A 17,598-nucleotide genomic window follows, 5' to 3' on the forward strand; every position below is an offset into this window, starting at 1 on the left:
TGGTAAAGGTGCAAGAGGCAGGGTATTGGCACTGGTAAAGGTGCAAAGTGGTCAGACTTCTAATATATACTGAAAGTAAAACCAACAGAAACTCCTGATGGGTTAAATGGGGTGCAAAAGAGATTTGGTCCAAGCAACTAATTAAAAGGATAGAACTGCATGCAACCCAAATAGGAAGGGCTGCAGGGGAAGGAAGAGTTGGGGAGGAAAGTGTCCTATTTTGGATAAGAAGAGTTTGAGATACCCATGATCATCCGAGAGAAGTTGTTAACCAAGCAACTAATTACATTAGACTGGAGTTCAAGTAAGAGGTGTGGGCCAGGCTCTGTGTCCCAGTGACTCAAGAGGCTGAGGCAGGAGGATTCCAAGTTTTGAGTCCTGGCAATTTAGTGAGACTCTGTCTCAAAAAATAAAAGGACAAGGAATGTAGCTTAGTGGCAAAGCGCCTCTTGATTCAATCCCAAGTAGAAAGTAAGAAAGGGAGGAAGGAAGGAAGGAAGGAAGGGAGGGAGGGAGGGAGAAAAGGAGGGAGAAGTGTGTGGGCTGGGTATAAATGTTTGCAAATTATTAACGAGGAGATGGGATTTAAAGGAGATGGGATTTAAAGTCATAAGTTTGGATAAGGTATCCAAGGTGGTATGTGTGTATGTGGAGAAGGCCCTGGGGCAACCCAGCTATAAGAGCAAGGCAAAGAAGAATAAATGGGGGGGGGGGGCTGGGGATGTGTGTATGTGGCTCAGCAGTAGAGTGCCTGCCTAGCACCACATAAAAATAAATAAATAAAATAAAGATATTGTGTCCAGTTATAACCAAAAATTAAATATTAAAAAATAAAAAGAATGAATGGGTCAGGAAGGCTACCTGCTGTAACAAAGCCTAAATAAATAAATAAATAGAAGAAAAAGAAAAAAAAGTACTTAAAAGTTAACTTTAAAGTAAGTTAACTTCTAAAAATAATTTTTGAAAATGATAATGACTGTTAACTAATTATTTATATAAGTCTGGGATCATTGAAGTCAGCAGGAACAATGTAGTATAATCACAGAAGTGGAATAAAATTGTTTTGTATCACTTTTTATCCCCCCCCCATTATATTAGAAAGTACTACCTACTGACTCATTAAGGAAAATTTAAAAACTAAAGAAAAATACCATAATGTCCATGTACTCATATTTGGTTAAAAGAGAGATTGAGACTTTGAAGTTCTAATAAGCACAGCAATAGGAACCAGGTGCATAATGAACTCCCTAGATTAAGTGAGGACAGCCACCCAACAGTACAGGGCATGCCCTGAGCTCACTAAAAAGGCAGAATCTTGGGATGCACCTCAGACCTGCTGCATTTTAATGAGCTCCTCAGCTGGTCCTTATATACACACAAGTTTGAGATCCCACGGCTAAAGAGTGCAAGTATATCCTAGAGTGATAGTGTCCCCCCACCACCAACCCCCCCTGCTGGGAGCCATTAGCCAAGTAGGTATGAGAATTTCCTTGCCAGCGTACCCCATGTTGCTTAGTGGAAGGACTCGTGGAAATAGGACATTTTGCAGTGACATTGCAGTTAGGTGACCTTGCTCAAGGACCAGGGCGGATCCGGGATTAGGGTGTTCCCGGTTTAGGATAATCGGGTTTAGGGCGTTCCAGGTTTAAGATTATTCCTGCTGGGAATAGGGCGTATCCTGCTGCCTGAGTTCCCCTTGAGTTCTCACGGGATTCAGACAGTATTTTGGGGAGAGAAGCCCAGTGGAGGTGGATTTGGGCAGAGAACGTGGATTTCCCCAGAACGTGATTGTAGACTGCTGGTGTGAGTTCGGGAATAAAGAGTTGCTGTTTGAATCTACAAGCTGTGTGGTGGCTCGTGATTGTGTGCCCAGCCAGACTGCGGCATTTGTGCCCAGCCAGACTGCGGCATTTGGCGTCCCGTGCGGGGAACTTCTGAAGCTTGGAGGTAAATGAAATTGTTCGCCCCTGAGGAAGAGCGAAAGAATGGGTGACCAATTCAAAAAACAATGTGTTCTTGTTTTGACTTATTTTGTTTTTATTTCAAGTTGCCTGTTCCTAGAACTTTCTCAGGCAAACTGGGGAAAATGGTTGACTCAAAGTTTGAAGTTGTTCTCCTCCGAGGAAGAGAAATTGTTAGAGAAAGGAGGCACCCCAGTAAGACCAAGAACAATTAGGGCATATGTTGATACAATACAAAAATGTAGCCCATGGCTTTTTAAAGACGAGTTATTAAGTATATCAATGGGACCATCATGGTATCCTGTAGAAGGATTTTTCTTCAACAAGAAAGAGATGGCTAGTTCTGTTTACTACATTTGTCTAAGATCTTGGTTTTTACAGACATCTAATTAATTTACAAAGCTAAAGTGTTAAAATATCAACCACTAAATATAAAATCAAGTACTCTTTACTTAACATGTGTGTTTTCATAAATTGGTAAATGGAAAAAAGGTTTAATATTGCTTTGGTCTGTGTCTTGAGTAAAGTAGATCTCACATCCTTGTCCAAATATTTCCTCCATTTTACCTTCAAGCCCAATCCTTATTTATTTATGATTTCTCTTAAACAACTTTTCGATATGCACTGTATTTTTTTCTTATCATTGTATATGAATACTTTTTCATGCAACTCTTGATTAATCTCCTTTAGAAAAGGAAAAAAGAAAAGATATCTATTCCAAATCTTGTTGACTGGCTTTTGCTCTTCTATCCCTCTCTCTATATCTATAGATATATAAGGATGCAGTCATCCCACTCATCTTAAAACATCTTAAATAAATCTAAGTATATTCAGAGATAATGGCAATGTTGTTCCTCTGCTGCCCTCCTTGCATTTGAAAGCCATAGCCCTGACCCTTAAAAAAAAAAAAAAAAGAAAAAAAGAAAAGAAAAAACACTAAGCAAGGCATCTCTAGGCTGCTTTGAGTAGCTGACTCCAAGATGTTTGTCTTCCTGCCTGAGCCCTTCTCTTTCCGGCTTCTACTGGAATATATAAACTATTGATATGGCTAACGAATCTAGTTGGTGTTCTCACACCCTTTGGACTTTGTTACACATTCCTGGAAGCCCCTCCTACCAGCACAGACCCCTGCCAATAAAACCAGATCCCAAAGCCCTTCACGGATCCACCAGATTCCAGCTTTACCCTCTCCTTTTCATTCTGATTTTGAAGCCACCTGCCTTACACTCTCCGGTCCTGGATTGGAAAACAAGATAAACCCTTTCTTAATTCATCATCTTTTTCATCAATGAAATTACATTAGTCCCTTAACTAAGTCTCAGCATCGCTCTCCATAGAAACCCACCATTCTCCACATTTCAGATTGTTCTCTATGTTCTATGGTTCCCTTTTTCCCTTGCAATAATCTTGTTGTATAGTACGTTTCTTCTTGTTAATCAAGCTCCACTTAAACTTTTTCTATTCCTCCCTCGTCTTCCATTGTAAACCTCCATTCGAGGATTCATGGTACATCATATTGCATTTAAAAAGCAGAAGTAACAATAACAAATTCAACAAATGACTACCAGAACCTTTAAAATAAGTTAGTAGTCACAACTACAGTTCACTAGACCGGTCCAGCTGGTTTCTTGCTGGAGGCATTGCTCCTGTATTCTCAATAGCTTGTGAACAAGAGACCTAATTCTGGAAATCAAACTGAGATTCCAACTATCATGAACTCATTGTGATGTGCTGGGAAGCCATTTAACCTCTCTGAGCTACAGTGTTTGTATTTGTGGATTTTTGTAAGTTATCATGAAGTCCAAATATTAATGAAGAGTGTCTTAGGTATAAAGCAGTTTAACTACAACTAATGCCAATAAAAGTGTATTTATAGACTTACAGTGCCTGGAATACAATAAATAAATAAATACTGTTCTTCAAACTCATCAAATAAATTGCTCAGTCTAGGCAATGCATTGTAAAGAGATTATTCCTAAAATGTTCTATTTTCTAAAGAAGACATCAGGATTGTGAGGGTCTAAGAACTATCCCCTTTCAATAGTTAAAGACTAAAAGAACCTCACATACATGATGCTTTCCAGTTAGTGAAAATATTTCTCACAAGGGTGCGCGTTACCAATCTTGAATTGCTATACATGCATGTACAAATAAGTAAATGCATTATAGTTAATGAGTAGGAAGATATAAATAAGGAAAAGGGAAGGCTAAAATGGACATTGGAGTGTTGGACTAAAATCTAAGGTTTCAATGCAAACTCCTGGCTTGATTGACAGATAGATATTAATATGTGTTTATGTGAGTTAGACATACACATATTTTGTAGTTCAGTCTGCTGAGAAAGTCTAGATACACTGATATTCAAGGCAATAAAAACACTCCTAGATCTTGGTCTCCAATTTTATTCTATTTTATTTTTTAAATTAATTTTTTATTTGTATATGGCAGCGGACCGGAACATTTTGCAATTCTTATTACACATATACAGCACAATTTTTCATATCTCTGAGTGTATTCAAAGTATATTCACACCAATTTGTGTCTTCATACATGTACTTTGGATAATAATGTCCATCATATTCCACCATCATTGCTAACCCCATGCCCCCCCTTCCTTTCCCACCTCTCTCCCCTATCTAGAGTTCGTCTATTCCTCCCATGTTCCCCCTCCCTAGCCCACTATGAGTCAGCCTCCTTATATCAGAGATAACATTTGGCATTTGGTTTTTTGGGATTGGCTAACTTCACTTAGCATTATCTTCTCTAACCCCATCCATTTACCTGCAAATGCCATGATTTTATTCTCTCTTTCTTAATATTTATTTTTTAGTTTTCGGTAGACACAATGTCTTTTTATTTTATTTTTATGTGGTGCTGAGGATCCAACCCAGCACCCCACACATACCAGGTGAGCGCGCTACCACTTGAGCCACATCCCCAGCCCCGATTTTATTCTCTTTTATTGCTGAGTAATATTCCATTGTGTACATATATGTCACATTTTTTTATTCATTCATCTATTGAAGGGCATCTAGGTTGGCTCCACAATTTAGCTATTGTGAATTGTGCTGCTATAAACATTGATGTGGCTCTGTCCCTGTAGTATGCTGTTTTTAAGTCCTTTGGGTATAAACCAGAGTGGGATAGCTGGGACAAATGGTGGTTCCATTCCCAATTTTCCAAAAACCTCTATACTGCTTTCCATATTGGCTGCACCAATCTTCAGTCCTACCAGCAATGTGTGAGTGTACCCTTTTCCCTACATCCTTGCCAACACTTATTGTTGTTTGCATGCATAATAGCTGCCATTCTGACTGGAATGAGATGAAATCTTAAAATAATTTTGATTTGCATTTCTCTAATTGCTAGAGAGGATGAGCATTTTTTCATATATTTGTTGATTGATTGTATATTATCTTCTGAGAAGTGGCTGTTCTGGTCCTTGGCCCATTTATTGATTGGGTTATTTGTTTGTTTGTTTGTTTTGATAAAAGGAAAACAAGATTCCTAGAATGGTTCATCCCAGGACTAGAGCAGAGAAAATACAAGATGGGTCTGGGGACCTTATGGTGCCAGAAAGTAAGGAAATGCTTAGAAAACAGAAAGGAAGGAAGGAAGGAAGGAAGGAAGGAAGGAAGGAAAGGGAGGGAGGGAGGGAGGGAGAAGGAAGGGAGGGAGGGAGGGGAGGGGAGGTTGAGGGGGACAAAGGGGACACAAGAGCCCACTTGATGATGCTCCTAATGATGAAAGCTGAAACAACTTAAATTGTTCTAGCTCAGCTTGTCCAGGGCTGATGAGGATTGATTGTAACTGCAGCCCTACAGGGAACTTTAAACTACCATGAGCTAGAGAGAAGAGGCTTCTTCCCTATCCCTTTCCTCACTGGAGCTATTGATGGTAATACATCTATTAACTCAAAAACAAAAAATCTCCCCCCGCCATGTAGTGCAATACACATTGTGATCGATTTAGAGATAAAGCCTAACCTACAGTGTTTAGATGATTCTCCCCTGAGGTTTTACTGCACAGGACATACTAAAATTATTTAAGCATCTATTTCTATATATCTATTTCTGGCTGGTTGGCACTGTGTGGTCTAACCCACGCATTGTGAGCAATGACAGAGCAGGTAAGAAGGACAGCAGTTCTGGGAGGCTGTCCTTCCACATTTACCACATGTCTTTCTGCCACACAGCCCATAATAATAATTGACATATATAGCCTGTTTCTGGTGTGTCAGGCATTGTGCCAGTCACATTCCCCTTGTTTGATTATTGATTCTTTTTTTTTTTTCTTTTTTACTTTTTAATTTTATATCATGTGCGTTTGTTACAAATAAAAAAAAATCATCTATTTTTAAAAATACTTATTTGTTTGCATTAACACACTTCAGCAAAGAGGAGGAACTGGCATTCAAATATGGCTAGCTAATCATGACCATGTTAATTGTACAGACTTTTCTTTCGTATTCTTCGGTACTGAGGATTGAACCCAAGGACTTGTGCGTTCTAAATACACCTCAGCATTGAGCAACATGCCCAGTCCCCAAAGATACTTTTCTAAGCAAACAGTTCTTACATATTATGAACTTGGCACTGAGCTAGGTGCCATAAAGAATAAACATAAATCGGACAGAATCGAATCCCTTTAAAAGGTGTAGTCAGCGAGGAGGAGGGAGAAGGACGTGAGTAATGTAGGAGAACACTGGAATTCTCTTCATGTGTCCATTTAGTTTTGCTGTCCTTTATGGAGTTAGTTCATGCTTCTTGTCTTGACAAGTCTTAGAAATCAACTAGAAAATATATATTTTATAAATGAATTTGATTACTAAACAAAGTATTAAATATATCAATTCTAGACTATCTTTATATACTTCTGCAGCTCTTTCTACCCTCTGTTTCTGGGTTCTGTCATTTTTTGTTATGAAAAAGAAGGCATGGAGGAGATCCTAAGCAGGTGGACTCTTCACATCTTTGCTCCATTTGATATGTGTCTGTGACAATGAAACCCAATAGGTAGCAGAGGTGCTAAAAGCCCCAAACAATGAGTGTGGGGTGGGGAGATCAGAGGGCATTTCACACAGCAGGCTGGGTAAATTTCTAGTCCTTACTGAGGATGGAAGCATTAGGGTGGAGGAGGCAAAAAGATTATTTGCATGAAAAATGTTTTGCCTACCACTTGTTGTGATTCCCATTTATCTGTAGTTATGTTTTAAAAGCTGCTTCCTAAGGAAATTCTTCCAGCCATTTCTCAAAGTAGTTTTTGTTTATTTGTTTGTTTTGTTTTTGTTTTTTTTGTTTTTTGGGGTTTTTTTTTGTTTGTTTGTTTTTTTGGTCTTTTGCAGGAGGGAAGGGATTGTCGAAAAATTTAAGTCATCTTAAAGGACAGAGGTTTAGAAGCATTTCATTATTGCAATGATCCAAACCCATATATGTCATTTCTTCCTCAAAATCCCACTTGGTGCTCTTGCCTGGCAGGGAGCATTGCTGGTGAGGATGGGGGGTGTAGGTGAACAGAAAGGGGTCTTCCTGTGGTGGATGGTAAGCGAGAGAAGGAACGTAGCTGTTGAAATCCGCAGGCACTTTCTCTTCATAAAGCTCGCCCCCTGGATTTGGCCATAATGGGTGGCAGCTAGTTTTGGCAGCAGGTGGTTCCAGGGGAATCTGCTGGGGAAAGTTCTCCAAAGAATTCTGGGAAGGAAAGAAGTCACAAGGCCAGCTGGTCAGAGGAAAAGGATAATTGGGACAATAGTTGTCATTGAGAGGGCTTCTCCCCAAAGCAGCGTTTTTATTCCATGCTTGCAGATTGTCATAATCTGAGTAGACTCCAGAGGCAGAAGGCTGAAACAGGTCTCCACTATTGTAGATCCTATTACTGGAAAATCTGCATTTTTCATACAGCTTAGTGGGGTCTAAGGTGGAAGTCGGGTCTGCCAGATCAGTGGTTCCCCCTGAACCATAACTCTTGGAGAAGGATAAGCAATCATTCAGTGAATTCGGCTGGGGAGTGTTAGCTATTAAATGTCCACTGTAACTGCCAGGCAATTGGACACCTTCCTGGAATGACCAAGTTAAAGGTAAACTTCCCTGACTTTGTGTTTCACCTGGAAGAGACTTGGATCCTGGGTTCCCCTTCAGCTTTAGGGAGACAGAGGCAGGTGCCCCATGCACTTTCTTCATTGCTCTTCTTGCCTCAGCTTCTAACTTGGTTTCTGGCTTTGGATGATCATGCTCTCCCTTTGACTGGAAGAATATGAAGCGACCATCGTGTCTCCAGAAGTTGGTGACGGGGAAGCCCCCATGGCCTCGGCAAGGAATCAGCTTCAAAGGCCCATTACAGTTGGGACAACTTTTCTTCTGCTGCTTCTGCCGGGCTTTGTCACAGATCGCAGGTCTCAGGTAGACCTTGCGCCCCTCCTTGGTAGAGCAGTTGTGGCCGCACACCACCACACCCAGACAGGACTTCTTGAGGATGTGAGAGTTGTGGTTGTTAGTGTTGCGCATGGCCCAGCTGCTCAGGTGCCGCTGTGCATTCCTGTCTTCTGAGCTGTATATGTGCTTCACATAGGAATCTGGCCACTCCTGGAACCAGTCGGTCTTTTTCACATTCTGTGGCAGTTTCATGTCATTAATGTCCCAGTTTAATACCTCTTTGTCTTCAGAATCAAAGTCTTCAGGTTCCATGATAAAGTCAGGTCACCCACACGTTTTCCTCTATTCAGTTTCCTTCAATTTGAACTTGAGAATTTGCTCTCAAAGGTTCTTGATATAGGTGGATCAGCCTTCTGACTTCTTATCCAGATGTAGACAATATTGTCAAGAACTCATCTCCCGTTCAGGTCCCAGTAAGTTCTGGTCATTTTCCTGTTCCCTATTCCAGGTCAGGGTACACTATGCTAATGAGCTCTGGCAACAATCCAATCAAAATCTAGATGCTCTCAGCTCAGGATAGGTAAAAGCAGCCTGTTTCTTCTCAGCAGCCAACAATGTAATGAATATTCTAAGGTGTGCTTCTGAACTTTCCCCTTCTTTATGTTGAGGACCTTGTAACTGAAATGGACATTGAGAAGAACCTTGTGAAGAAGTACAGATGTCTTCCTTCTTGTTTCACAGGGTAAGCCCACACAGATTCAATCACTGTAGATCTTCATTCTCTTATCATTTATCCAGCCTGTAATCCCAGTGACTCAGCAGGTTGAGGTAGGAGGACTACCAGCCTCAGCAATTTAGTGAGACCCTGTCTGAAGGCATAAACTGAACCAGGTGATTGCCCAAGACCTCTGCAGTGGGGGGCGGCCTGATCGAGGAGCAGGCAGTATGTGACACCGATTATTGATTCTTTTACAACAACCACATGAATCAGATAACAGTAGTCTCTGCACTTAACATGGGTACAAATTCAGAGATTAAAGGGTTAATCCAGTCTACACAAATAAAAAGAGCAGAACCAGATTTGAAGCAGGATTTCTCGGATTCCAGAATCCCCACATTTCACCCATAAATGATCTGCCTCTGTGCCAATAAGAAAACCATTGGAGAGAGGAAGATGGAGTAGGGGACGTGCATGTTATTCCCTGGACGTGGCATCTTGTAGCAATTTTCTCAAAGGCTGTAATTTTCTCATCCAAAGAAGAAACGACCCGAGGGAGAGGCAGGAAAAGTTCGCCATCTACTGGACTGGAAGCAGAGAGCAAGGAAGACAGGAATCCAACTCAAAAGTGAAATCTACTTGGGAGACTTCAGGCCTGGGAAACCCAAGATGGATACTGTCACTTCTGTCATTTCATTTAAGGTGGCCAGAAAGACCAGGAAAGGCATGATCCATGGAAAATCAGGCAAGAAATTAAAGCCAGGGAAACAAAATACTATTCCCATTAGAAGAGTGGGCAGGCTGGTAGACAGAAGTAGCTTGATATCAAGAAAAGAATCTGGGGTACTGTATACCTCTATTGCTTTGAGAACACTGAGTATAACACATGTGGGTAGTAAAAGCCCCCACACCTGAGAGTCAAGGTTCCTTCATCTTAACAAGTAAACTTTCTCTTCAGCTTAATGATCAGGTCAGAACCTGAAGGTAACAGGTATGGCTGATAGCTGGGTTGACGCAAGCCATGAGGGACTAAGAAGGATACTAGAACAGCAAGGCTATATATGGCATGAAACACGGGCTAAGAGATGATATACCAGTCACAACAATCAGATCTGAATACTGCTGAGTTAAGCAGAGAAATTTCACAGAGGATAAGTCAGTCACTGCCATTAAGGAGAAGGGGAAGGAAATACCACTGGTTGAGTACTTGCTCTGCACCGATCATGATAACAGGTTTGGGAATGCAAAGAGGAATAAGATGGGCCTTTCCTCTTGGGGAGCTCAGAGTCTAGCAGAGGAACCCAGCTCACAATTATCTCAGTGAGGTAAAAGTGTGTAGGAGACAAGGATGTGAAGGGCAACCAAAGCACCCTCCGTGGGTAGGTAAGGAGAATTCCAGAGCAGGATCTTCTATCTCCTGAGGGGTTGACGCTTGATGGGTTTTAAATTACACATAGGAATTTAGCAATTGAGAAAGAAGAAGGGGATTGTTGGCACATGAGCAACGTGAGGCACAGCGTAGTGTGTACATGGGAAGCTCCTCTCGGGAGCGCAGGGCAGAAGGGATGGGTGGAGGCAAGAGGTCAGAGCAGGGTATGAAGGACTTTCAAATAACAGGGCACCATGGAAGTCTTCCGTTAGCCCAGGTTTCCCAAGAACTGGCAAAGCTGAATATCAGGGAGCCACAAGAGTGTTTGCAGAGAACTGGGCCAGCTCCAGGTGGACTTGCCACGTCAAAAGAGGCAACTGGACTTCACTCCTGACCCCATGCTGTGGAAATGTGGACCCAAGGTGGCCAGACCTTCTCACTATTGATGAAAATCTAAAGTGTACTTTCAAATGCTACTATCCATCCCCACTCTGGTTCTTAATGTCTCTTAAATGTTTTGAAATCATCACAAAGAGAAAGCAAAACATACTCAGTTAAATTTCTGCACATTTAGGAATAAAAGAGAGACTTAAAATCCAGACAGTGTAATTTGGTTATTAATCCCTGGAGTCAGTTCAGCCTGGGTTTGAATTCTGGTTTTTCCACTAACCAACCAGGAGGTCATGGGCAATTTAGATAGCCTCTCTGAGTCTCCTGATACAAGACGGTTAGCATGGTTTCTGTGAAAGATAAATATAAATTGAATAATGTATTTAAGCATTTAGCACAGGACTTGGCATACAGTAAGTGCTCAATATATAAGCTTCTGTTGTATCTGTTGTATTATCTTGTACATTGTGCCTTGTATTATTGTCTAGTTTTTTTTTTTTTTTAAAGATAGAGTGAGAGAGGGAGGGAGAGAGAGAGAGAGAATTTTTAATATTTATTTTTTAGTTCTCGGTGGACACAACATCTTTGTTTTGTATGTGGTGCTGAGGATCGAACCCGGGCCGCACGCATGCCAGGAGAGCGCGCTACCGCTTGAGCCACATCCCCAGCCCCTATTGTCTAGTTGATGTGTCATTCTCCATTGTATAAATTAGACTTGACTTTTTCTTTATAGTTAAAGCACCACAAGTAACTATGATAACCGAAAGAAAGAAAGAAAGAAAGAAAGAAAGAAAGAAAGAAAGAAAGAAAGAAAGAAAGAAAGAAAGAAAGAAAGAAAGAAAGACCCTGTCTTCAGTTTTCACACCCATGGTAATAAAAAAGATATAAAAAGTCTAACTTTTTCAGCAATGGATTTTTGTAGACATTTGTAATAGCCTAACCTGAACTTATAATTAAAGATAGAATTGACTGCTTAAAGAAGATGCCTGAATGAACAAGTAACTCCATAGCTAAAGATAAGATGCTTTACACTTAATCCCCAAACCCTTGAGATCCAACTTTGCTTAGGGAGCATTTAACAGAAGATTAGCAGCTCCTGTTGATCTATCCTTAGCTCACATTTCTGTCTTCTAGCAGAATAGGAAAGGTAAGATTAGTCTATGTGGGATCAACATACAGAGAGTCCCAAATGAGATCACTGTTTTAATGTATTGGGAAGGATTCTCAATTTTAAGTGAGTGGAAACTACCTCAAGCTTGGTGCAGTGCCACATGCCTGTGGTCCCAGCTATGTGGAAGGGTGTGGCAGAAGGACTGCTTGAGCTCAGGAGTTCAGGGCCAGCCTGGGTATCATTTCTGGGTATGCCGGAACTGAGTAAATTCCTTGGGATTTAGAATGTTTTTTGGGAAAAAAAAAATTGGAAGGATTTAGAACTAGGTAAGAGCTTCATCTTGGTAAGGGTGAGAAGATTCTGGAGTGAAATTACTGTGTAAAGTCACAAGATTTTTCTACGTTGAACTGTCTAGAAAATAGAGCCAATGCCCAGCTATCCCTCTCCTCAGTTTATACCCCAAAAGACTTAAAAACAAAACAGGGACACAGCCACATCAATGTTTATAGCAGCACAATTCACAATAGCTAAACTGTGGAGCCAACCTAGATGCCCTTTAGTGGATGAATGGATAAAAAAATGTGGCATATATACACAATGGAATTTTACTCAGCAATAAAAGAGAATAGAATCATGGCATTTGCAGGTAAATGAATGGCGCTGGAGAAGATAATGCTAAGTGAATTAGCCAATCCCAAAAAAACAAATGCCAAATGTTTTCTCTGATATAAGGTGGCTGACTCATAGTGGGCTAGGGAGGGGGAGCATGGAGGAATAGATGAATTCTAGATAGGACAGAGGAGTGGGAGGGAAAGGAAGGGGGCAGGGGATTAACAAGGATAGTGGAATGTGATAGACATCATTATCCAAAGTACATGTATGAAGACATGAATTGGTGTCAACATACTTTATATACAACCAGAGATAGAAAAATTGTGTTGTATGTGTGTAACAAGAATTATAATGCATTCTGCTGTCATTTATTTTTAAAAAAAAATTAATTAAAAAAAAGAAAGAAAATAGGGCCAATGAACTTGCTGAACTCTTACAGGCAAGTACTGGAGTGATCTACAAGAAGTCCCATCCCTTTCAACGGCAAAGTCTCCCCATGTATTAGGATTCTTCAGAGAAACAGAACCAATGGGATATGCATATAAAAGATGAACTATGGGAATTGGCTCATATGATTATGGAGGCTGTGAGATTAAAGATTAAAGAGGAATCTTTCTTGCAAGCAGGAAAGCTGGTTGGTGGTGTGATCTCATGGGAAGACAGTCTGAAGGTTTGACAACCAGGAGAGCTGATGCTGTAAATCTCAGTTGGAACCCAAAGGCCTGAGAACCAAGAGTACTAAACGTGTTGGCAGAGAAAGATGGATGTCCCATTCAATGGCTGCATTCACCCTTCCTACATCGTGTTATTCTACTGGGGTCTCAACGCACTGGCTAATGCCTGCCTGTGTTAGCTTTTCATCTGTGAGGATGGCCTTAAGCTTGAGCCTAAGCAACTCCATTTAAAAAACTCCAGTTTGAAACCTGCAGTCTCACCAGGCACGGCTAACTGAGCCCTCCAGTATGCCCCTCAAGCACACTTCTCCCCACCCTGATAAACTCAGAGTGAAGCCTCTGTCAAGCTACCCTGGCTGATAAGAGGGAAAGGGGAAAAGATCAGGGTGGGGACCACCAGACCAGATGTTTTAACCCCAGGATAAATGATGTCACTGAGAAATCTGGTGGCAGCTGATAAGGATTGAAAGGAGGGGTCAAAAGCCCCCAAATTTTGTATTAGTAATAGAGCAAACGAACAGATATTCAGCCAGCCGATACTGGTGCCCTCACACTGGGAGCCTGTTGCTGATCCTCTGCATTTTCCTCACCATTTTCGAACTCTCCAGTCACATTTTGACCCTGGTGAGAGCCACAACTTCTCCCTAAGACCTTCTCCTCAACTGGCCGTCAACTCCACCCCAGGAGGAGCCTGCCTTGGTTCCTGATGGATCACCATGGTCTGAGTGAGTGTGCATCTGCTGGACTTAGAGCCTAAGGCTTGAGACTTTTGATCTAACACTTGAACTTAGCATGCAGAGGGAATATCTGTCATGATTAAGTGTGTCTGCAGTGCTTAGAATTAATTAATCTAGAATTGTTTGCTGTGAATTGATTACGTCTATTGCAGTGCCTAGCATTAAACATTGTCCTTTTCTTGATTAAAAACCTATAGAGTAAAATTGTATTGAGTGAATAAAGCAGAAGCGCGTGGACATTCTTTATTTCTGCCCCTTGACTGCATACACAATTTTTGACCCTCGAGATATCACTATCACATATGAAGATAATCAACTCAATAAGAAAAAGGGTTTATCTTGGCTCATAGTTTTGAAATTCCAGTCCACAATTGGGTATAACCATTGCTTTTAGCCCTCTGGTGGGGGAGGCAGCAGGTCGTGGCTGGAGCATGTGGTATAGCTAAGCCATATACCACATGGCCAGGAAATGGGAAAAAAGAAGAGGGATATGCCAAGGTCCTACTGTCTCCTTCAAGGGCACACCCCAGTGATCCTAGACTCCACCTCTTTAAGTTTCCACCACCTTCCAATGGTGTCAAGCTGAGGCCTAAGCTGTTAACAAATGGGCCTTTGGGAACATTCCAGATCCAAACTGTATCACATGTCAAGGTGGCGGCAGAAACTGGGAGAAAGGGGCACATAAATCATCCATTTAAAGCAATCTAACAAGTGTTTCAGAAGGAATACATAAGGACAAATTGCAATGACACCCCAGAGCTTCCTGGGTTCAAGCTCACGTGTAAATGTGTAGTCCAGACTCTTCTCAGAACTTTAAGTCTATTAAAGGGGGGGGGACAGGGACAAGAGCCATTAGGAAGTTATTACAATAACCCAGGCAAGAAACGACAGTGCTCAGAGGCGGATTCAGAGCTCATCATTACCCACTGGGATTACTGCCACAGCCTTCTACTTAATCCCTATTCCAACTGATGGGGTGTAGGACATGTTACCTCAAAACATGGCACCTTGGCACATTGAATATTTTAAGCCAATAGAATGTTCTGAGTAAATGGCAGAAGCAGGCAAGTGACTGTGGCCTTCCATTCGCCCTGTTTCCCAGAGCAGGTCAGAAAACCTAGCAAGCATTTTCTGACCTTCCCTTAAGGGTTATATGAGAGGTATTCCCTCTCCCTGTATCCAGAGGAAAGGAACATCTTATCTGCAAAGATGAAAGGTCACAGAGAAGAATCTGAACCAACAGGCCTGCTAAGTTTCCCTGGTTTATTACCATTAGATCTCACTCTTTAGGTGACTATCCATTCTTCACCAAACCTACCAAAAAACATTCATTTTTAACTATTTGTGTCTTTATTTTTTTCAATTATTTTATTTTTTAATTTAGTGATATTAGGGATTGAACCCAGGGGGCACTCTACCTGAGCTACATCCCCAGTCCTTTTTATTTTTTATTTTGAGACATGGTCTCACTAAGTTGTTGAGACTGGCCTCAAATTGTGATTCTCCTGCCTCAGCCTCCTGAGTAGCTGGGATTACAGGTGTGTACCACTATGCCCAGCTGAGTCTTTATTTTCTTATAAAGTTTTCTATGTCATATAAATTTGTAGTAGATAAATTTGCATGTTTTTTTTTTTTCTTGCTAATCTATCTTCTGTTACAGTACTTCCAGGGAAGCACTCATTTCCTGAGCAAAGAACTCAGTAAGGGTAAAGGGAAATTATTTTGTTCCTCCTCTACATGACTCTGTAGCATAAGTATCAGCACCCTCATTTTAACAGATGAAGCTCAGATAGTGGATGACTTGCCCAAAGGGCAGAAATTGTAAATGACTACGTACAAACTCAGCTCTAGTTCTTCTTTCTTTCTTTCTTTCTTTCTTTTTTCTTTTCTTTTTTTTCCTTTTCTTTTTTTTTTTTTTTTTTTTTTTTTTTTTTTTTTTTGCTACTGGGGATTGAACTCAGAGGTGCTTTCCCAGTGAGCCACATTCCCAGCCCTTTTTATTTGAGACAAGGACTTGCTAAGTAGCTGAGGCTGGTCTTGAACTTGTAATCCTCCTGCCTCATCCTCCCAAGTTGCTGTGGTGGCCCATGCCTGGCAAGTCCTAGTTTGTCTAACCATAAGTTTAGTGTTCTCTTCACCTTCACACAATCACCTCCCCAGAGAAAAGGAAGTTTCTGTACCCTCTCTATGTGGAGAGTGGAGTGGTCAGGTTGAGTGAGCATCGTCTGTGCTATATTCGTCATCTGTCCTATAGTTGTGTAGCCTTCAGGCTTTTCCAAAGAGCATCATTCACTTTTTCTGTACATCTTTATCAACACCAATACATTGAAATGTGTCTTTACACATTTCAGATTTGTTAAGGAAAAATAAATGGGTTGCAAAACAGTTTCCCAGATTCAATTCCTTTTACTATTTATATAATTTTTCACCTTCTTCCCTCAGACCTCAAAGCACTCAACTTCACACTCCATACCCCAATCCACCTATTCACCTCCAAGCAGGAAAGGAGCACGCACACACACACACACACACACACACACACAGCAGAAGAAGCAAGGAAGTCAAAAGATTGGAAGATACATAGAAAGAAGCCAATGTTCATGGAACCCAGAGATGGGAGTGGACATCAGAGCAGAATGGACTGCGGACTAGGAGACAACCCAAAAGCATTGTGGACTAGGAGAGAAACAGCCACACAAGGTGGAATACAACAAACTGCAGAGAGGAGCTGGGCAGCTCTGAGTCACTGCTTCAAGTCTCAAGTTCATCTTTAGAGCTTGCTTTTCTGACTGACCAAGCAAGATTATGCTCAGTTTAAGAGACATTGTGGGCTGGGGCTGGGGCTTAGAGGAAGAGCGCTTGCCTGGCACTGGGTTTGATCCTCGGCACCACATAAAAATAAAATACAGGCATTGTGTCTATCTACTAGAAAAAGTATTTCTTTTTAAAAAGAGACATTATTAATTATCACTTAGAATAATTGAAACAGCTTTTTCCCATTTTAACACAAATATAATTTGGGACCTTTGGAATCACTATTTAAAAAGCAATATAGACAGCAACATGGATGAAAATGTAATACACAATGTAATCACAAATGTAATATTGGGCAAAAAAAGATAAAAACACACAAATGGGTACATATTGTACAAGTTTATATTTTATAAAATATAAAAGCAGGAAAAATGAATACATGCTGTTCAAGCCACAACAGTGGTTACCCTCAGGTAGGGTAGGGACCAGAAAGGATTCTGCATTTCTGAGACATTCTGTTTCTTGATCTGTATACTGGTTGCATGTATGTGATAATTTTTGAAAATTTATTGAAGAGTATATACACTAAAATTTGTGCACTATTCTATATGTATGTTATATGAATAAAAATTATTTCTCTAAAATTAAGTAACATAAATTTTCTAAAGAAAATTTCCAGCACAGATGTTTTGAACTTACTTTTTTTTTTTTTGATACTGGGGATTGAAGTCAGGGGCACTTGACCACCGAGCCACATTCCCAGCCCTATTTTGTATTTTATTTAGAGACAGTGTCTCACTGAGTTGCTTAGTGCCTGGCTATTGTTGAGGCTGGCTTTGAACAGTTTCCTCCTGTCTCAGCCTCCCGAGCTGCTGGGATTACAGGTGTGCCCCACTGCACT

At 40.9% G+C, this 17,598-nt stretch overlaps 1 pseudogene; it reads right to left on the reverse strand.

Annotated features, from left to right (window-relative positions):
• Positions 1–7,250: 7,250 nt before the first annotated feature.
• On the reverse strand, positions 7,251–8,644 carry LOC114097697 (chorion-specific transcription factor GCMa pseudogene; annotated as a pseudogene).
• Between the last annotated feature and the right edge of the window lie 8,954 nt (positions 8,645–17,598).

The sequence above is a fragment of the Marmota flaviventris genome, chromosome 11, assembly GCF_047511675.1.
Source record: "Marmota flaviventris isolate mMarFla1 chromosome 11, mMarFla1.hap1, whole genome shotgun sequence".
NCBI classification, from domain to species: Eukaryota; Metazoa; Chordata; class Mammalia; order Rodentia; family Sciuridae; genus Marmota; species Marmota flaviventris.